Genomic DNA, 16,804 nt, shown 5'->3' with positions numbered 1-16,804 from the left:
GAACCCTTGCTTCGATGTGGGAAAGTTTTAAAAAGAATTGGTGGAAAGTTTGAGAGTTTTGTATTTAATCTTTATAAAAATAAGTGTCTGTCAACTGATGTAATCTCAGAGGGTGATGATGTGACCATAGGCAGACCTAACTGGAAAAATAGGTTACCTGCCCGTAAGAAAATTCAGCTGGTAAATATCATAATACAGCTTTCAGGGCTATTTGCAGTTGTGTCTTGGTGGTAAAGTCAGAGACCGCTCAGAGACCACATTCTTTATTTATGTATTTATTTTTGACCGCCCTGCCCGGTTTGTGGGATCTTAGTTCCCTGACCAGGGACTGAACCCGGCCCCGGCAGTGAAAGCGCCCAGTCCTAACCACTGGACCGCCAGGGAATTCCCCAGAGACTGAATTCTTAATATAATCTTCTTCATAATAAACATATATTGTGGGTTATAGTCAAGCTTGTTGTAGGAAAATGTGTTCTCTTTTACTAAAAGCCCTTTGAGGAGAATCATTCTTTCTCTGAAGAACTCTGTAATTTCATAGCTTTTATGTTACAGAATTTATTTATTTATTTTTATTTTTATTTTAAAGATTTATTTATTGATTGATTGCTATGTTGGGTCTTTGTTTCTGTGCTAGGGCTTTCTGTAGTTGCGGCAAGCGGGGGCCACTCTTCATCGCGGTGCGCAGGCCTCTCACTATTGTGGCCTCTCTTTTTGCAGAGCACAGGCTCCAGACGCGCAGGCTCAGTAGTTGTGGCTCACAGGCTTAGTTGCTCCGCGGCATGTGGGATCTTCCCAGACCAGGACGCGAACCCGTGTCCCCTGCATTAGCAGGCAGATTCTCAACCACTGCGCCACCAGGGAAGCCCCAGAATTTATTTATTTATTTATTTTTTAAATTTATTTATTTATTTATGGCTGTGTTGGGTCTTCGTTTCTGTGCGAGGGCTTTCTCTAGTTGTGGCAAGCGGGGGCCACTCTTCATCACGGTGCGCGGGCCTCTCACTATCACGGCCTCTCTTGTTGCGGAGCACAGGCTCCAGACGCGCAAGCTCAGTAATTGTGGCTCACGGGCTTAGCTGCTCCGCGGCATGTGGGATCTTCCCAGACCAGGGCTCGAACCCGTGTCCCCTGCATTAGCAGGCAGATTCTCAACCACTGCGCCACCAGGGAAGCCCCAGAATTTATTTTTAATAAGGAAAAAGTCATACAGCAGAGGTGACCTATTAAATAAAGTTATAACATACCTAGAAAACTGTGTCTGGTGCTATTATAGAAGTGTTGTCACAGGATGGTAGTAACACAGATCCAAGACTATAAACCCACAAACTTAGATTTAAGCAACTGCCCCCAGATTCAGGTCTGAGAACTTTATTTTTTTTTAATTAGTCAATTAATTTTTAAATTTTTGGCTGTGTTGGGTCTTTGTTGCTGCGAGCGGGCTTCCTCTAGTTGCAGCGAGCGGGGGCTACTCTTCGTTGCGGTGCACAGGCTTCTCATTGCGGTGGCTTCTCTTGCTGCGGAGGACGGGCTCTAGGCACGGCGGCTTCAGTAGTTGCGGGGCACAGGCTTAGTTGCTCCACGGCATGTGGGATCTTCCCCGACCAGGGCTCAAACCCGTGTCCCCTGCATTGGCAGGAGGATTCTTAACCACTGTGCCACCAGGGAAGTCCCAGGTCTGAGAACTTCAGTGTAAAAAGTTCCTTCTGTTAAAAAATGAAAGAGTGACATCAGACAGTTTGTACTTGGGCAGGAGATAATTTTCCCATAGCCTATTTATGTCTGTGGGGCTTAGTTGTGGAGGTGAAATAAATTTGGATAGAGAAAATTATTCTCTGGAATAAAGAATCTTGCCTGGTTGAGTTTCTACAGAAATGAAACCTAATAGGGGCTAGGCATCCATTTCCAAAATGGTTCTATTTCTTTGTTACATCCTAGGAGCCTTCTAGTTTTTCCCTTAAGAGCCTTAAAACGTGATTTTTGAAGAAAAAACCTTGCTTCCCAGCCAGTCTTGTTAATCCTTTCTTGTGGGGAGGGAAGGCAGCAACAGAAGTTGTAGTGGGTTGAATCGTGTCCCCCCGAAAGATATTTCCACTTGGGGCCTGTAAATGTGACCTTATTTGTAAAAAAGGTCTTTGGAGTTGTAACTAAGTGAAGGATCTCGAGATGAGATCATCCTGGATTCTAGGGGACCCTAATTTCAATGACAAGTGTCCTTAGAAGAGAATAGAAGAGAGAGGAGACACACAGGGGAGAAGGTCATGTGACGATAGAGGCAGAGATTGGAGCAATGCACATACAAGCCAAGAAATACCACGGATTGCCAGCAGCCACCAGAAACTAGAAGAGAGTCATAGGACAGTTTCTCCCAAGTGCCTCCAGAAGGAACAAACCCTGCTGAGGCATTGATTTCAGACTTCTGCCTACAGAACTGTAAAAAAAAAGTTCCTATTGTTTTAAGGCACCCAGTCTGTGGGAATTTCTTATTACCGTAAGAAAAGGAAAAGGATTACAGGAAAAGGATACACAGCTGTTCCAGTCTGACTGTTTTCAGCAGAGCCCTCACCCAGCTGGGTCTGCTGTCTCCCTCCCCCCTGTCCAATTCTCTTCAGGAGAGAGTATATATAGTCAGCCAACAGATAACACTTTTCTAAATATTTATATGCTACAAAAATGCTTTGTATTTTCTTAAACTTTTCTCCTAGTTTGACAAATTTTATTAACTTGCCAAATGTCTGTTAGATGGCTTCATCCGAGGAAAAAGCCTAATCTCAGGGAAGCTGCAGCTAAGGCACTGGGTGTCTAAAGTCATGGGAAGATCAGTAATGCCATTCAACTAATATTTACCATGGATCTAAGATGAACCAGGCACCATGGGAGACTAAGAGGTTGAGTCAGATGTAGTCCCTGCCTTCGGAAGACACAATCTTAAACAACCTTCAGGGAAGAAAGGAATTGATGTTATCAAAGACAATTAAGGTTCCGTAGAAAAAATCTTTTCTGATGGAGGCCATTGCAGGGCTGCTTTGTGAAAGATTTTTTTTTTGAATTTCAGCTGATTCTTTAAGAGCCAGGTCAATCACCATTTCCACTGGGAAGCCGTCTCTGACCCCCTGTTGCTGGCTGCCCAGTCTTCTGTGACCTGAGACTTTGAGATTTCTCTATTTCAGCAATTAGCACCTTTAATCTTGAGGATTTATTTGCACATCTTACTTCCCTCATTAGACTTTGTCCAAACTTTGAGTGTATGTATGTGATTATTTTTAATAGCACATATCCTGGCACACATTTGCTACACTAATAAATAAATGAATACATGCTAGCAGAGATGGTCAGAGGACAGAGATACCCAGATGGAAGAAATGGCATGAACAGAGGCACAGAGGGTGAGAAGGGAAATAGTTGTCGATATTGAAAACTGTCTTCTTTACAATTTCCCTGGAGGCTCATCCCACTTAAGGATATATCATTAAGGATGCCCTTCAGCTGCAGGTAACAGAAGCCCAACCACAGTGGTTTATAAAACAGGAATATTTTTCCCTCTTAAATGAGAATCTAGATATAGGCAGCTGAGGGCTGAGTCCTCCACATCCGAGTCTGCCTTCCTCTTTTTATTCCAACGTCCTTAGTAAGCAGCTTTACCCCAGTATTAATGTATAGTCACAATCCAACTTCATACCTGCATTCTAGGCGGGACAAAGAAGCAAAAGGTGCAACAGCAAGGAAGACTCAGGCCTATGCCAGGAAAATAAAACTTTACCAGAAAGACCCAACAGATTTCTACCTATGTATCGTTGATCAAAACTGTACATGTGGCCACTTCTAGCTGCACGGGAGGCTAGGAGTATCCATTTTGAGGGAGACCCTCTTTTCAAAATTATTATTGGAATATTTTATGTGGAAAATGAACATTTGATATGAACAGAGTCAGCTACGATGTGGATGGAAGGCAGTGAAGGAATTTTGTTATTTCCTAGGGTCCAGAATTAGGGGCAGCATTTATTTTCCTGCCTCATCCTAGTTCAGAAGGCCATTTACCAATGACTCTTGAACCCACTAGCCTCACTTCCACAGAACCAAAGCTCTTTGGCTTACTGGAACTTTTTTTTTCTCAATATCATGCATAGTGGAATAGAGTCTTTGTGTTCCTTTTAAGGAGGTTTCTTTTAAACTCCCACACTCCTGAACAGGAAAACAGCATACAGACCAAAGCTGGAGGAAAGGACACAATTCTATGCACACTAAGTTTCTCCCATCTATCATATGTAACCACCGACATTTCCTGACAGCCACTAGGCTTCTGGTATTTTTCAAGAAGCTGAGTCATTATCCTAACTTTCCAGATTGAATCAGAAAAACAACTGATTTTCCAAGTGTGATATTGTTAGTTTAGGGTAAAGCTGGTTTCTCTGGCTTCTTGGTGTATGTTTAGTACTTTTTCTAAATTCAGAAAATTTGAGACTCTTAGTGTAAAGATTTTGTTTGTGACATTGAACAATTTTTAATAGACTATGGAAAAAATGCTAAAATAATGATAGAGCCCTGAAAAATGTCACATATAATTAGTATTTCCCTTCACATATGTGGATACTTGCCCTTAGATTCCAGTATTCATTAATAATTGTATTTTCTGTGTATCTAGACAATATTTATGACCCTTTGAATTATCCTAAGGCAAAAATTTAGTTATAGGCAGAATGAAGATAAAACAGGTTTTATTATATTTCTCTCACAAGTGATGTACTTCTTAAGATGATGCTATAACATCATGAAATCTCATCAAAATAATTGTAAAATGTAATGTCAAATTATGTTTTGAACAACACTGATCACAATATTTAGCAAATATATCATGTACAAATGCTCCCTAATTCTTTTTTTTTTGAATGTGTGCTGTAGATTTTCTTTTTTCTTTTTTTAAATTTTTTGGCTGCATTGGGTCTTCGTTGCTGTGCACGGGCTTTCTTTAGTTGTGGCCAGTGGGGGCTACTCTTTGTTGTGGTGTGCGGTCTTCTCACTGCAGAGGCTTCTCTTGTTGTGGAGCACGGGCTCTAGGCTCACGGGCTTCAGTAGCTGTGGCACGTGGGCTCAGTAGTTGCGACGTATGGGCTGAGTAGTTGTGGTGTGCGGGCTCTAGAGCGCAGGCTCAGTAGTTGTGGCGCACGGGCTTAGTTGCTCCGCGGCATGTGGGATCTTCCTGGACCAGGGGTTGAACCCCTGTCCCCTGCATTGGCAGGCAAATTCTTAACCACTGCGCCACCAGGGAAGTCCCTGTAGATTGTCTTATAAAATACTGTTCAATATGTATTTTTGGGTGAAAGGAAATATTGGTTAAACTAGTTACCCAAAACCGGAGCCTGCAAATGAGAAGTGTTTCTGTAACTGTCCGAACTTAGCATCCAGTTTCAAAGTGCCTAGATTCGAATGTCATTGCTAATACTTATCGACTGTGTGACCTCAGGCAAGTTTCTTAACCTCTCTGTGCCTCAGTTTTATCATTGTAAAATGGAGGAATTAAAAGTATTGATGTTATTATGTTGTTATAACAATAAAACTTGGAACAAATAGCACACTGAAAGTGTCATATAGCCTTATAAATTTGGTCATTATTGTCGGAAAGTAGAGAAATGGATATGGTCATTTTATAGATGTCCTTGACTCCTCTAAGTCTTAGCCATTGTGGGGAAGCAAAAACTATCTCCCATACACCCTCTAGTAAGGTGCCAATTTCTGCCTCAAGGTATGCTGAGGGCTCACTAGAATGGAGTTTTCCATGCAGTTCTCTAAAGGTAAATTTAGGGAAATGTACATGGAAAATGGGAAATAGGAGTCATGTCAATGACTTAGTTGAAGTCCAACGCTGAATGAGTCCAAGCACATGATTCTTGCCTTCAAAGCTGGAGACATAAGATTTAGACACCTATATAATTTAGGAGTGTTTTCAGTTGTAAATATCAGAACACACAGTGGCTGGCCTGTTTCACAAGTGTTTTTGTTATCTCATGCCTCTTGTCTTAAAGTCTCAGCAGAAATTTTTATCTTAACATCCCCTTATATACTCAGCCACCCAAATGGGCAATTCAAAGCCTGAGTTGAATAAAATTATATCTTCACTTTTCACTTCTATACACTGAAGTAGCCAAATCTGAAGACTGATAAATTTTACATTCCTTAAACCTTCTTCAATTTATGGTGTGAATTCTATGAATTTGCAAAGAGAACATTCAGCATATATTAAAGTCCCTGTTAGATGGTTTTACACTTGATTTTGCTATTCAAGCAAACTTTTCTTCTTTAAGTGAGCTCAGAACCTGGCTGCAGTTTGCCCAGAAGCATGGGAACTTCAATTGTTCAGTCATTCCTCTCATTCTTACACAGAGAGTTGCTGATCTCAGTTTGATAGTTTTCTGTTTGGGCAAGAGGGGACCCTCATGTTACATCTTCTTCTAGCCAAATATAAATATTTTATTTGTATAAGATTATGATTACTTTGTACAAAAATAGCTGACAAATGCTGCGGTAACTACGAGTTCTAGATAACTGTGAGGCCTTCGTGTTGACAGGCTAAGTCACTGGTTGTTTCAGCTTTACTTTCATGTGTTATAAAGTTTACAGTTTCCACAGTGTATCATCAAAAGTGCTTATTAGCAATAATAGCAGCTTTCTTTTCCATTCATAGAAACACTCCAGTATTTGCATTTTCTGTAATGAGAATTAGTGTTGCTTAGAAGAGTTTTTGCCTTTGAGCAAGAGTTTTAAGAGATTACCCATAGGCAAGAGATAACTGCATAGGAACAGAATTAGACTAGGACTCCAGGGACCTGGATTAAAGTTCAGGAATTCTTGAAAGAAACTGGGAAACTATGTCATTATCCTAATTCTTAATGTTATTTTTAATGGTTTTAAAATCTTTTTTCTGTATAAGTATATTCTCTTTCAGAGTACCTCAAAATAATGTCTAATATTATTTAGCATTAATATAAATAGATAATCCCATAATTTATTTAAACCTTTACAGTTTTTAAATAACTTTCATAAATATAAAAACCTAGAAATGTCAAATTTTTTGAAAGATACAGTGTTTACAGTGTTTATAAATCACATCAGCTTAGTCAAACACACTTTTTATTTAGAAAAAAAATCCAGCATTACAAAATGTTAACGTAAAAGATAGAAAGTACCTGAAGCCATTGTATTAACCACTGTTTATAGTTGAATATACATTTCTCTGCTATTTATTTTTCTAAACATTTACTTGTGGTGATTTTTTCCTTTTTAAACAAAGATAGAACTATACCATCCATGTGTTTTTTCACATACCAATAGCTCTTGAATAACCTCTTGTGTTTACATTATGTTGAATCTATTTCATCTTTTAAATTGCTACACAGTATTCTATACTTCATTCAATCAATCAGTTGATAGACATTTAGATTGTTCCCAGTGTTTCTCTAATACAATCAAAACTGCATTAATATTCTCAAACACTTATTTTTGGAATTTCTGTAAGTACATCTGAAGGATAAATTTCTGTTTAGGATGTCTATGTTAAAGAATAAGAACATTTGCAAATTTAAAAGGCATTTCCAAATTGTCTTCCAAAAAAGGTTATATCAGCTTCCACTCCCATCAACAATGCATAATCAGAGTTTGATAAACTACTTATTTTCTTATCCTCTTTTCCACATGTGTTAAGTAAGGGGGCTGGAGCACATGCACTTATATTCTTGCCTGATTGTCTCCCACCATGGATGGCAAACCCCTAATGTCAGGCACTATGGCTTGCTCAACTTTAATTACTTAGTGGATAGCATGTTGCCTTGCACATAGTACATCATCGATAAATATCTGTTAAATGAACACATCTGTGGATCCCTCCAGATCTCCTATTTTATGGCTCAGTGATGATGATGATGTTGATGACGTATCTTAGTGTGCTTCCATAGATAGCTAAATATAAAGTATCATGAACTGCTGGCAATAGGTGATTAGGATGTGTGAGATAGCAGGAAAAAAAAATATATATGTATATATTGGTCTCTGCCTTCTGTTCTAATTAGGTAACTCTTGGTGGGATCCTGGATGGAGGCTGGTCACCAGAAAGATCAAGCCATGATTAGAAACTTGGAATTTTCAGCCCTCCTCCAGAGAAAGGAGAGGGGCTAGCAATGAAGTTAATGATCCATGATGCCTAGGTGATAATGCCTCTATAAAAATCCCTAAAGTATGGGTTTGAAGAGCTTCTGGGTTGGTGACTACTTGGAAGTGCTAGGAGAGCAGTGCTCTGGGAGAGAGCATGGAAGCTCTGTGCCCCTTCCCACATAGCTTGCCCTACACATCTCTTTCATCTGGATGTTCATCTGTATCTTTTAGCATATCCTTTTATAATAAACCAGTAAACAGCAAGTGTACTGTTTTCCTTAATTCTGTGAGCCACTCTAGCAAATTAATTGAACCCAAGGTGAGGGTTTTGGGGATTTATAGCTGATAGGTCAGAAACACAGGTGACAACCTGGACTTGCTATTTGAAATTGGGGTGGGGAGCAGTCTTGTGGGACTGAGCCCGTAAACTATGGATCTGGCTCTATCTCCAGGTTGATAGTGTCAGGGTTGAGTTAAATTGTGGGACACCCAGCTGGTGTCACAGAATTGCTTGGTGTGGGAAAAATTCCCACACATTTGGTGACCAGAAGTGTCAGAAGTGAAGTGTTCCGTGTGAGTAGTAAAGGGGAGATACACAAGAAAGTGAGTTTTTCCCACTCAGGATGGCTCTTAAATTCCTACAGCTCTTACATAGTCTCTTGCAATTGGAGACTATAGTAGGTTGAGGTAGGCAAAAGATCAAGAAAATCTTACTGTATCCCATCATGAGGAGAGATAAATAAACTCTTTTTCTAGATGATCTTTAGACTACTGCCTCTCCCTCTGATTAAATCTGAGACTATTTGATCAATTAAAGGAAATGTTTCCAGACATTTATTATAAAAGTCTTAATAGGGCTTCCATTCTTCCCAGTGACAGTTTTAGATTTTCATATCTATTCTTCTCTGTGACAACTGTAATATCTTGGGTTTTCATGAGAATTTCTAAGAGTATATGGCAGAAATACAAGCCAGCAATTACTATATATTCTTTTAGCTGAGCATGGTGAGAATTGCAAGAAGGGAACAGTGTACTGGAATTGCTAAATGAAATAAGTAATGGTGAAAAAATTCTGTGACTTGGAGAGACATACAGAGTATTTTTCTCGATCTTCAGAGACAATAGGAAAGGTATGATATTGGGATCAGGTAGACTTGGTCCTACCAGTTATTATCTCTAACTCAGAGTACATCTGTTTCCTCATCTATAAAATGGGAATAATGTTACCTACTTACGGGAATTATTAGAGATTATTATGAAAATCAACCGTTATTCATTTTTGCAGTCCCAGTGTGATCATCTCTTCTGAGAAGCTATTCTTGACTCTCTTCTCCCGCAAAATTAGGTAAAATACCTTGTCTCTGGGCATTCCTCCCGCCCCTACACTTATTCCCACTCTACACCAGGACCTTCTGCTATCACTGCATTTCGTATCGTATCGAAATTGTATCTATATATACTTGTCACTGCCACTAGATTGTGATATCCTTATAACCTTTACGTCTTCAACACTTAAATAGAGTACCTGCTCATCAAAGAGTATGAACTCAGTAAATGTTTGTTGAGTGAATTAATGACATATTTCAAGTGCTTGCCCGGTACTTAAAACATTAAAAACATTCAATAATTTGTTCTTGACTTCTTTTGTAAATTTTTATCTCCAAAGTTTTATCAAGGAAAAGATTTATCTTTTGTTTATGATGCTTTAGCTACTAAAATGCAGGGTTAGGACTGTTTTTGGATCCATTCTAGGTAATTAGATACACTGTGAGAGACATGGTTCATGGAAGGTTAAGATCTATCAAACTAGATGAATAACAGGATGAAAATTGCTTCAGACCTTTAGTCATAGCCTATGCACATACATCTAGAAAAAAATTATGTATTTGACCCTTTGTCCATATTTTTTGTAAATACATAACTTGGCAGTGTCAATTTAGATCATCAAAGCAATGTGTTGCAGACCTTTTTTTTTCATTTGTCTCAGCTGCCTTATTGCACTGCATTACAAATGATGTTAATTCTGTGCTTAATTACGCTTAGCATAATATATATGCAGCCCAGTGTTTATCAGTTGGACATAACAAAAGTGCTGTTGTTTCTTCCCATCTTCCTTCTGCTTATCATTTGTTGATTTTTGAAAGCAGCTGGAGTTGTTCCATGTGAATGGAAACAATTACAAGGCTGTACAATAAATGCTTTCTCTCTAGAAACCATCTTATATCAACTGTGATCTTTGCTTTTTAAAGATTTGGTGCACGTTTTCATGCAAACTTTTAACCTGATCTTTGCTACCCTTTCAGATCAGAAGAAATCTCTTAGATAAAAAAAAGCTCACATTTGAATTTTTCAAAAGCATGCATATTTCATCCATTGAAACAAGAACTTCCATATCTCCAAATTTACTACTATAGTCTGTCAGGCATGTGTTGATTCATGTTTACATAAAAGACCATCTTAATATAATGATGGTATTTGTGCCTTAGGTTCTCATATTTTTAACTATTGCACGCGACTTAGGAGTTGGAAAGTGAGTAGCTTTTGGATAGTATTTATTTTAAAATGATCGTTTCAGCTAGTTTGTCCATTAGAGGTGAATTTATTAAAAAAAAATGTTCTTTTAAATTTTTTTCAGTGCAAGGTCAGAACTGCAATTAGAGCATAAGTGTAATTATTGAAAAACATTGTAGATTATGTGATTTTTCCCAAAAGTTCTAAGATTAAACTTCATGAAAAATATTTTTGGTGGCTATCAATACTTACTAAAAACATCATTTTTTTTTGGTCCCACCATGTGACATGCGGGATCCTAGTTCCCCGACCAAGGATCTAACCCGTACTCCCTGCAGTGAAAGAGCAGAGTCCTAACCACTAGACTGCCAGGGAATTTCCAAATTAACATCATTTCTGAGAGTAGTTTTTTTTTTTTTTTAATAGATCTTTATTGGAGTATAATTGCTTCACAATACTGTGTTACTTTCTGTTGCACAACAAAGCGAATCAGCCATATGCATACACATGTCCCCATATGGAGAGTAGTTTTATAAGTAAAACTTAGGTCATTATAAAACATATGAGTTATGCTTTAATAATAATAGCCATGCTTATTAAGCAGCTATTCTATGTCAAATGCTTTACATAAATTGTACATAATTATCTCATTTATTCCTCAGAACAGTCCCTTTAGAGGACGAGGACAAGAAAGTTAAGGATTTTGTTCAGAGTTGGTAAGTGGGAGATGCAGGATCAGAAGTCATGTTCGCCTGTGCTAAACCCTTGCTATGTATCTGTTGATGTTGCTCATCTTCCTTCACCCATCCTGCCACCAGGGGGACCCAGGGGATGAAATGAAAGCTCCAGCCAAGGGCCTACTCTATTCTGAACATTGCTGACACCCTAAATCCTTGCTGTCTTTTCTTTTCAGTAAACTTAACACGTCCAGGAAGGAATTTTTTGGCTTACTTTATTACTTCTTCCTTATAAGTCTGTCTTTTGTTCTAGCAAATTCTAAATGCAAGAGAGCCTCTTCCTTTAGTGTAAGTTGCTCAAGGTGGTAACAGCACTTAAGTGCCACATTTCCTTCCTTTCTCTTTCTCTCTTCCCTTCTGATCCTCTCTTTGCCAACACTGACTGCCTGGCATGTATGTAATAAGTGCTCAAGAAATGGCAGCTACTGTTGTGTTCCAGGTTCTGGGGCTCCTCTCTGAAGGGATTTTTGGTAAGAATAATAATAATCCTCATAGCTAATATTTATAGCACAGTATGTACCAGAATCTCTTTCAAGCACTTTAAATGCATGTGCCCTGTTATTATGTCTGTCTTTATCAAGCAAGGAAACGGTGAGGCTCAGAAAGCACATGACCTGTCTAAGATAACAGTGATAACTGGTTGGTGTCATAGTTCTGGAGCTCAAGTTTTCTGACTTCTAGTCCTTTACTGACTGATGTGGTGGCGTAAAAATGTGCTGCTCAAATCTCCTTCAAGAGAATCTGCTGTGAGGAGCGTAGCTGATGACAGACTCCAGCTGGCAACCCCTTTAAACCCACCATGGTGTTCATACCAAAACCATACTTCCTTTCCCTGGGCTGCCTCTGGACAATGACTGAGCGTGGTGGGGATAATAGTACTAGCTTATTCCAGAAATGGAAAAATAATCCAACATTAGTAACTCTGTTAATATAATTCACCTAGAGGAGAACAAATAAGAGAAATCATATAATCCTACCAATCAAGTATTGGAAAAAAACTCAATAAACTAGGGACTGTATGGCCACATTTTAAATTAATAGTTACCACCTAAAAGCCAGTATGATGTCAGTGAAAACACAATGAGAAAATCCCCATAATGTCAAGAATAAAGCCAGAGTGTCCACTGTCACTACTTTTTTTCCTTTTTTAAATTGAAATATAGTTGATATAGAATAATATGTTAATTTTAGGTATACTACATAGTGATTTGACATTTACATACATTATGAAATGATCATCATGAGAAATCTTGTAACCATCTGTCCCCATACAAAGTTATTAAGATATTATTGACCATATTCTTTATGTTGTATGTTGCATCCTCATGGCTTATTTATAACTGAAGATTTGTGCCTATTAATCCCCTTTACTTATTTTGTCTCCCACCTCCCAGCAACCATCAGTTTGTTCTCTGAGTCTGTTTTCATTTGTTTTGTTTGTTTGTGCTTTAGCTTACACATATAAGTGAAATCATCTGGTATTTGTCTTTTTCTGTCTGACTTATTTTACTTAACATAATATCCTTTAGATCCATTCATGTTGCCACAAATGGCAAATTTCATTCTTTTTTATGACTAATATTCCATTGTATATATGTACCACATCTTCTTTATCCATTCATTTATTGATGGACATTTAGATTGTTTCCATATCTTGGCTATTTAATGCTGCAGTGAAACAATAGCGTGCATAAATCTTTTCAAATTAGTGTTTCTGTTTTCTTTGGGTAAATACCCACAAGTGAAATTGCTGGATCATATGGCAGTTCTATTTTTAATTTTTTGAGGAAACTCCATACTGTTTTCCATAGTGACTCCACCAATTTATAATCCCACAAACAAGGGTTCCCTTTTCTCCACATCCTTGCCAATACTTGTTTCTTGTCTTTTTGATGATTGCCATTCTGACAGGTATGATGTGGTAGCTCACCGTGGTTTTGATTTGCATTTCCCTGATGATTAGTGATGTTGAGCATCTTTTCAGGTGTCTGTTGGCTATCTGTAGAAAAATTTCTATTCAGGGCCTCTGCCCATTTTTTAACTGGGTTGTTTTTTTGTTTTTTTATATTGAGTTGTATGAATTCTTTATGTATTTTAAATATCAACCCCTTATTGGATATATCTGATATTGCAAATACCTTCTCTCATTCTGTAGGCCGCCTTTTTGTTTTGTTGATAGTTTCCTTTGCTGTGCAAAGCTATTTATTTTGATGTAGTCCCATTTGTTTATTTTTGCTTTCGTGTCCCATGCCTGAGGAGAAAAAATATGGAACGTATCACAAATTTCTGTGTCATCCTTGCTCAGAAGCCATGCTAATCTTCTCTGTATTGCTCCAATTTTAGCATGTGTGTTGCCCAAGTGAGCACTCACTACTACTTTTTTAACATGGTTCTGAAGGTACTTGCCAGTACAATTAGAGAGGAGAGAATGAGTCATATATATTTGAAAAAGAATGTAATATTATCATTATTTGCAAATGTTATACTTGCTTACATGAATATGCAAAAGAATCAACTGAACAATTGTAACAAACAATAGAAGAATTTATAAATGGCTGAGTACAATAATAAACAGCAAGCAACTTTCATAAGTACAGACAATAACCAACTGGAAGTTCTAATGGAAGAAAATATCACATTTACAGTAGAAAAAAATTTATAGAAATAAATTTAACAAGAAATATACAAAATCTGTACAAATAAGGAAAGCATACATTTTCTTAAATAGGAAGATTCAATGTTATAAAGATATCAGCTCTTCCTAATGTAAGTAATAAATTCTATATCAGTAAATACAATAAGAGTGTTATTTATTTGTTCATTTGTTTTTTGAACTGGAAGGGTTGAGTCACATGGAAAATAGGGAAAAATATTCAAGAAAAGTCTGGGCAAAGAAGAGTAACAAGTTACAGTCTCTCCCATATTTTAAAATATAGAGTTATAGTAATTGCATTAATATAATAATAATGCATGAATAAACATGCAGATAAATGGAATAGAAAAGAAAGTCTGTAAGTAGACACAAATATGTGTTGGATATTAGTGTATGGCAAGAATGGCATAGCAAATCAGTAGGTAAGTGATGAATTATTTAATAAATGGTATTGGGACAACTGGATAGTAATCTGGAAAATAAAATTATTTTTGGACTCTTACCTCATTTTTTATCCCTAAATTCCAAATGTTTCAAAGATTTAAATTTAAAAATAAAAGTAAAAAGTATACTATAGAAATATTATGTATGTATACACACAGGTGTGTGTGTGTGTGTGTGTGTGTGTGTGTGTGTATGTAAAACATTTCAAGGTTGGGAAGACATTTCTAGGGTTAATCCAAAACTAAGAAATCTTAAATTAAAAGATAGATTAATTTGACCATATAAAATTAAAACAAAATTATCTTGTCATTAAAATCCATAAACAAAGGAAAAAACACAAATGACAAGCCAGGGGAAAATATTTTGTCTGCAACTCATGACATAGACCAAAGGATATGTTTCTCAGCATATATAAATAAATATGTGAGAAGAAGACCAATAATCCTACAAGAAATGGACAAAGGATCAAAACAGTTGGTATCAAAGGAAATACAAATGGGTCTTAACATATGAAAAGGTATTCACTTAATATATAATAGGAAAAAAATTAATTTAAGTTAAATCTACAAGGAAGTGCCATTTTCCCTTGTTAGTTTGGCAAAGATAAAAGAATTCTGATAGCATGCTATATTGAAAGGGGTGTGAGAAAATAGGTATTCAATACACTGCTATTAGTTATATAATTTGCTATAAACTCTATAAAAGGCTATTTAACAATATCTTATCAAAATTGCAAATGCATATATTCTTTGATCCTGCAATACTACTCTGGGAATTTATCCACAGCTATGCTTGTCACGTCTTAAGTGACAAATATACAAGGATATTCCTTATAGGGCTGTTTGAAATAACAAAAAGATTGGAAGCAGCATAAATATCTATATTAGGACACTGGTTAAGTAAACTATGTACCTGTATGGCATGGGATTCTATGCAACCTTTTAAAGAATGAAGCTGTTCTATATGTACTGATTTTGGACAGTTTCCAATATATAATGTTAAAAGAGTAAAGGGAAGAATATGGTGTATAGTACAAGTTTTTGTTTTTGTCGTTGTTGTTTGTTTTACACTTGTATGCTTTTATATGCATTGAACATCTGTAAAATGATCAAGCTACCTCCAGGGAATGAAACTAGGAAACTAGGGGACAGGAGAAGTGAAATAGGCTAAATTTTTAATCTACAAATTTTCATTTGAATTTTTTACTGCGTGAGGTATTACATACATGTAATACTCAGTGACAGCGCTAAGCACACTATTCAATTCACTTGATCTTTTCTTGGTACCAAGACTTTCTAGATGGAGAATGAAATGTTCATTTACATATGGAACAAGCTCCTTATCTTGTCGAAGACTGGTAAGTTTGCTGACCGGCTGCAGCTTTAGGCTGTTTTTGAAACAGGGAGTGCATGCCTGTACTTAACAGGGACTCTGGTGACGTGCCCTGTGATTTTGATGCCAGAGATGAAAACCTAGAGAGAGAGTAATAAGAGGGTGAGACTAGGAATTACAGTGGGTGGGGTGAACAGACTTTGGGATAAGGAGGTGAAACTTGCCAGCAATTTTCACCCCTTTTATTAAGGTATTTATCTTGGATGGATATCTGCTTTGTACTCTGTGAAAGTAGAAAATCAGGCCATGGAGTTAACCAGAGCCTGGAGTTCTTTCTAAGGAAGCAAAATGGCTGAGAAAACACAGCAGTAATTTAATGTTTATAAAGAATGGGCTGAAATAACTATAGTATATCAAAAGCAAATAACTGCTGAGGAAATTGGCATATTTTAATTTGGTTCAGACTATATTTTACATGTTCTGGCTGTACTGTAATGTACGAGTTTGTATGTAGAGCTTAAATGTATAATTAATACAGCTTTGAAGCTAGTTCTAGCCACATGATTAAAATTTATCATGGAATTAGCTTTCAAATAGAGACTTTTTAACATGTTATAGTCAATGCTATAAATTAGATCTTCTCTGATGAGCTCTGAATAAAGGACTCTAATTTATCTCAGTGGTATTTTATTAGAGACATTTTAATTGCTATGGCAGGTAAAAAGCACCATCCAGTGTCTTGGCTAAACATTTCAGTTACTGAAATCATTTTCCCTCCTAGTAAAAATAATTGGTTTAAAGAATATTCTGTTTTATTGAAGATGAACTAAAAATCTTTTATTTTGTACGCATGATTCAGCCTCACATTGAAACTTTGTGGGAAGTTTGCTCTGTAAAGGAAAAAAGGAATCTTTTTACATCAGTGAAGGAAATTATATACGATCCCAAGGAAGAAATCCCAAATTTCCCTTCCAGACATCTAAAAGTA

The 16,804-nt window shown here is 37.1% G+C and overlaps 1 non-coding gene across 1 annotated transcript; it reads right to left on the bottom strand.

Annotated features, from left to right (window-relative positions):
* Positions 1-13,647: 13,647 nt before the first annotated feature.
* On the bottom strand, positions 13,648-13,754 carry LOC133094223 (U6 spliceosomal RNA). The gene has a single exon (XR_009701435.1). It is a non-coding gene; the product is annotated as a U6 spliceosomal RNA (small nuclear RNA).
* Between the last annotated feature and the right edge of the window lie 3,050 nt (positions 13,755-16,804).

This window comes from Eubalaena glacialis, chromosome 6 (assembly GCF_028564815.1).
Source record: "Eubalaena glacialis isolate mEubGla1 chromosome 6, mEubGla1.1.hap2.+ XY, whole genome shotgun sequence".
Taxonomy (NCBI): Eukaryota; Metazoa; Chordata; class Mammalia; order Artiodactyla; family Balaenidae; genus Eubalaena; species Eubalaena glacialis.
The sequence above is the reverse complement of the archived record's forward strand: the minus strand, read 5'-3'. Positions and strand labels throughout refer to the sequence as shown.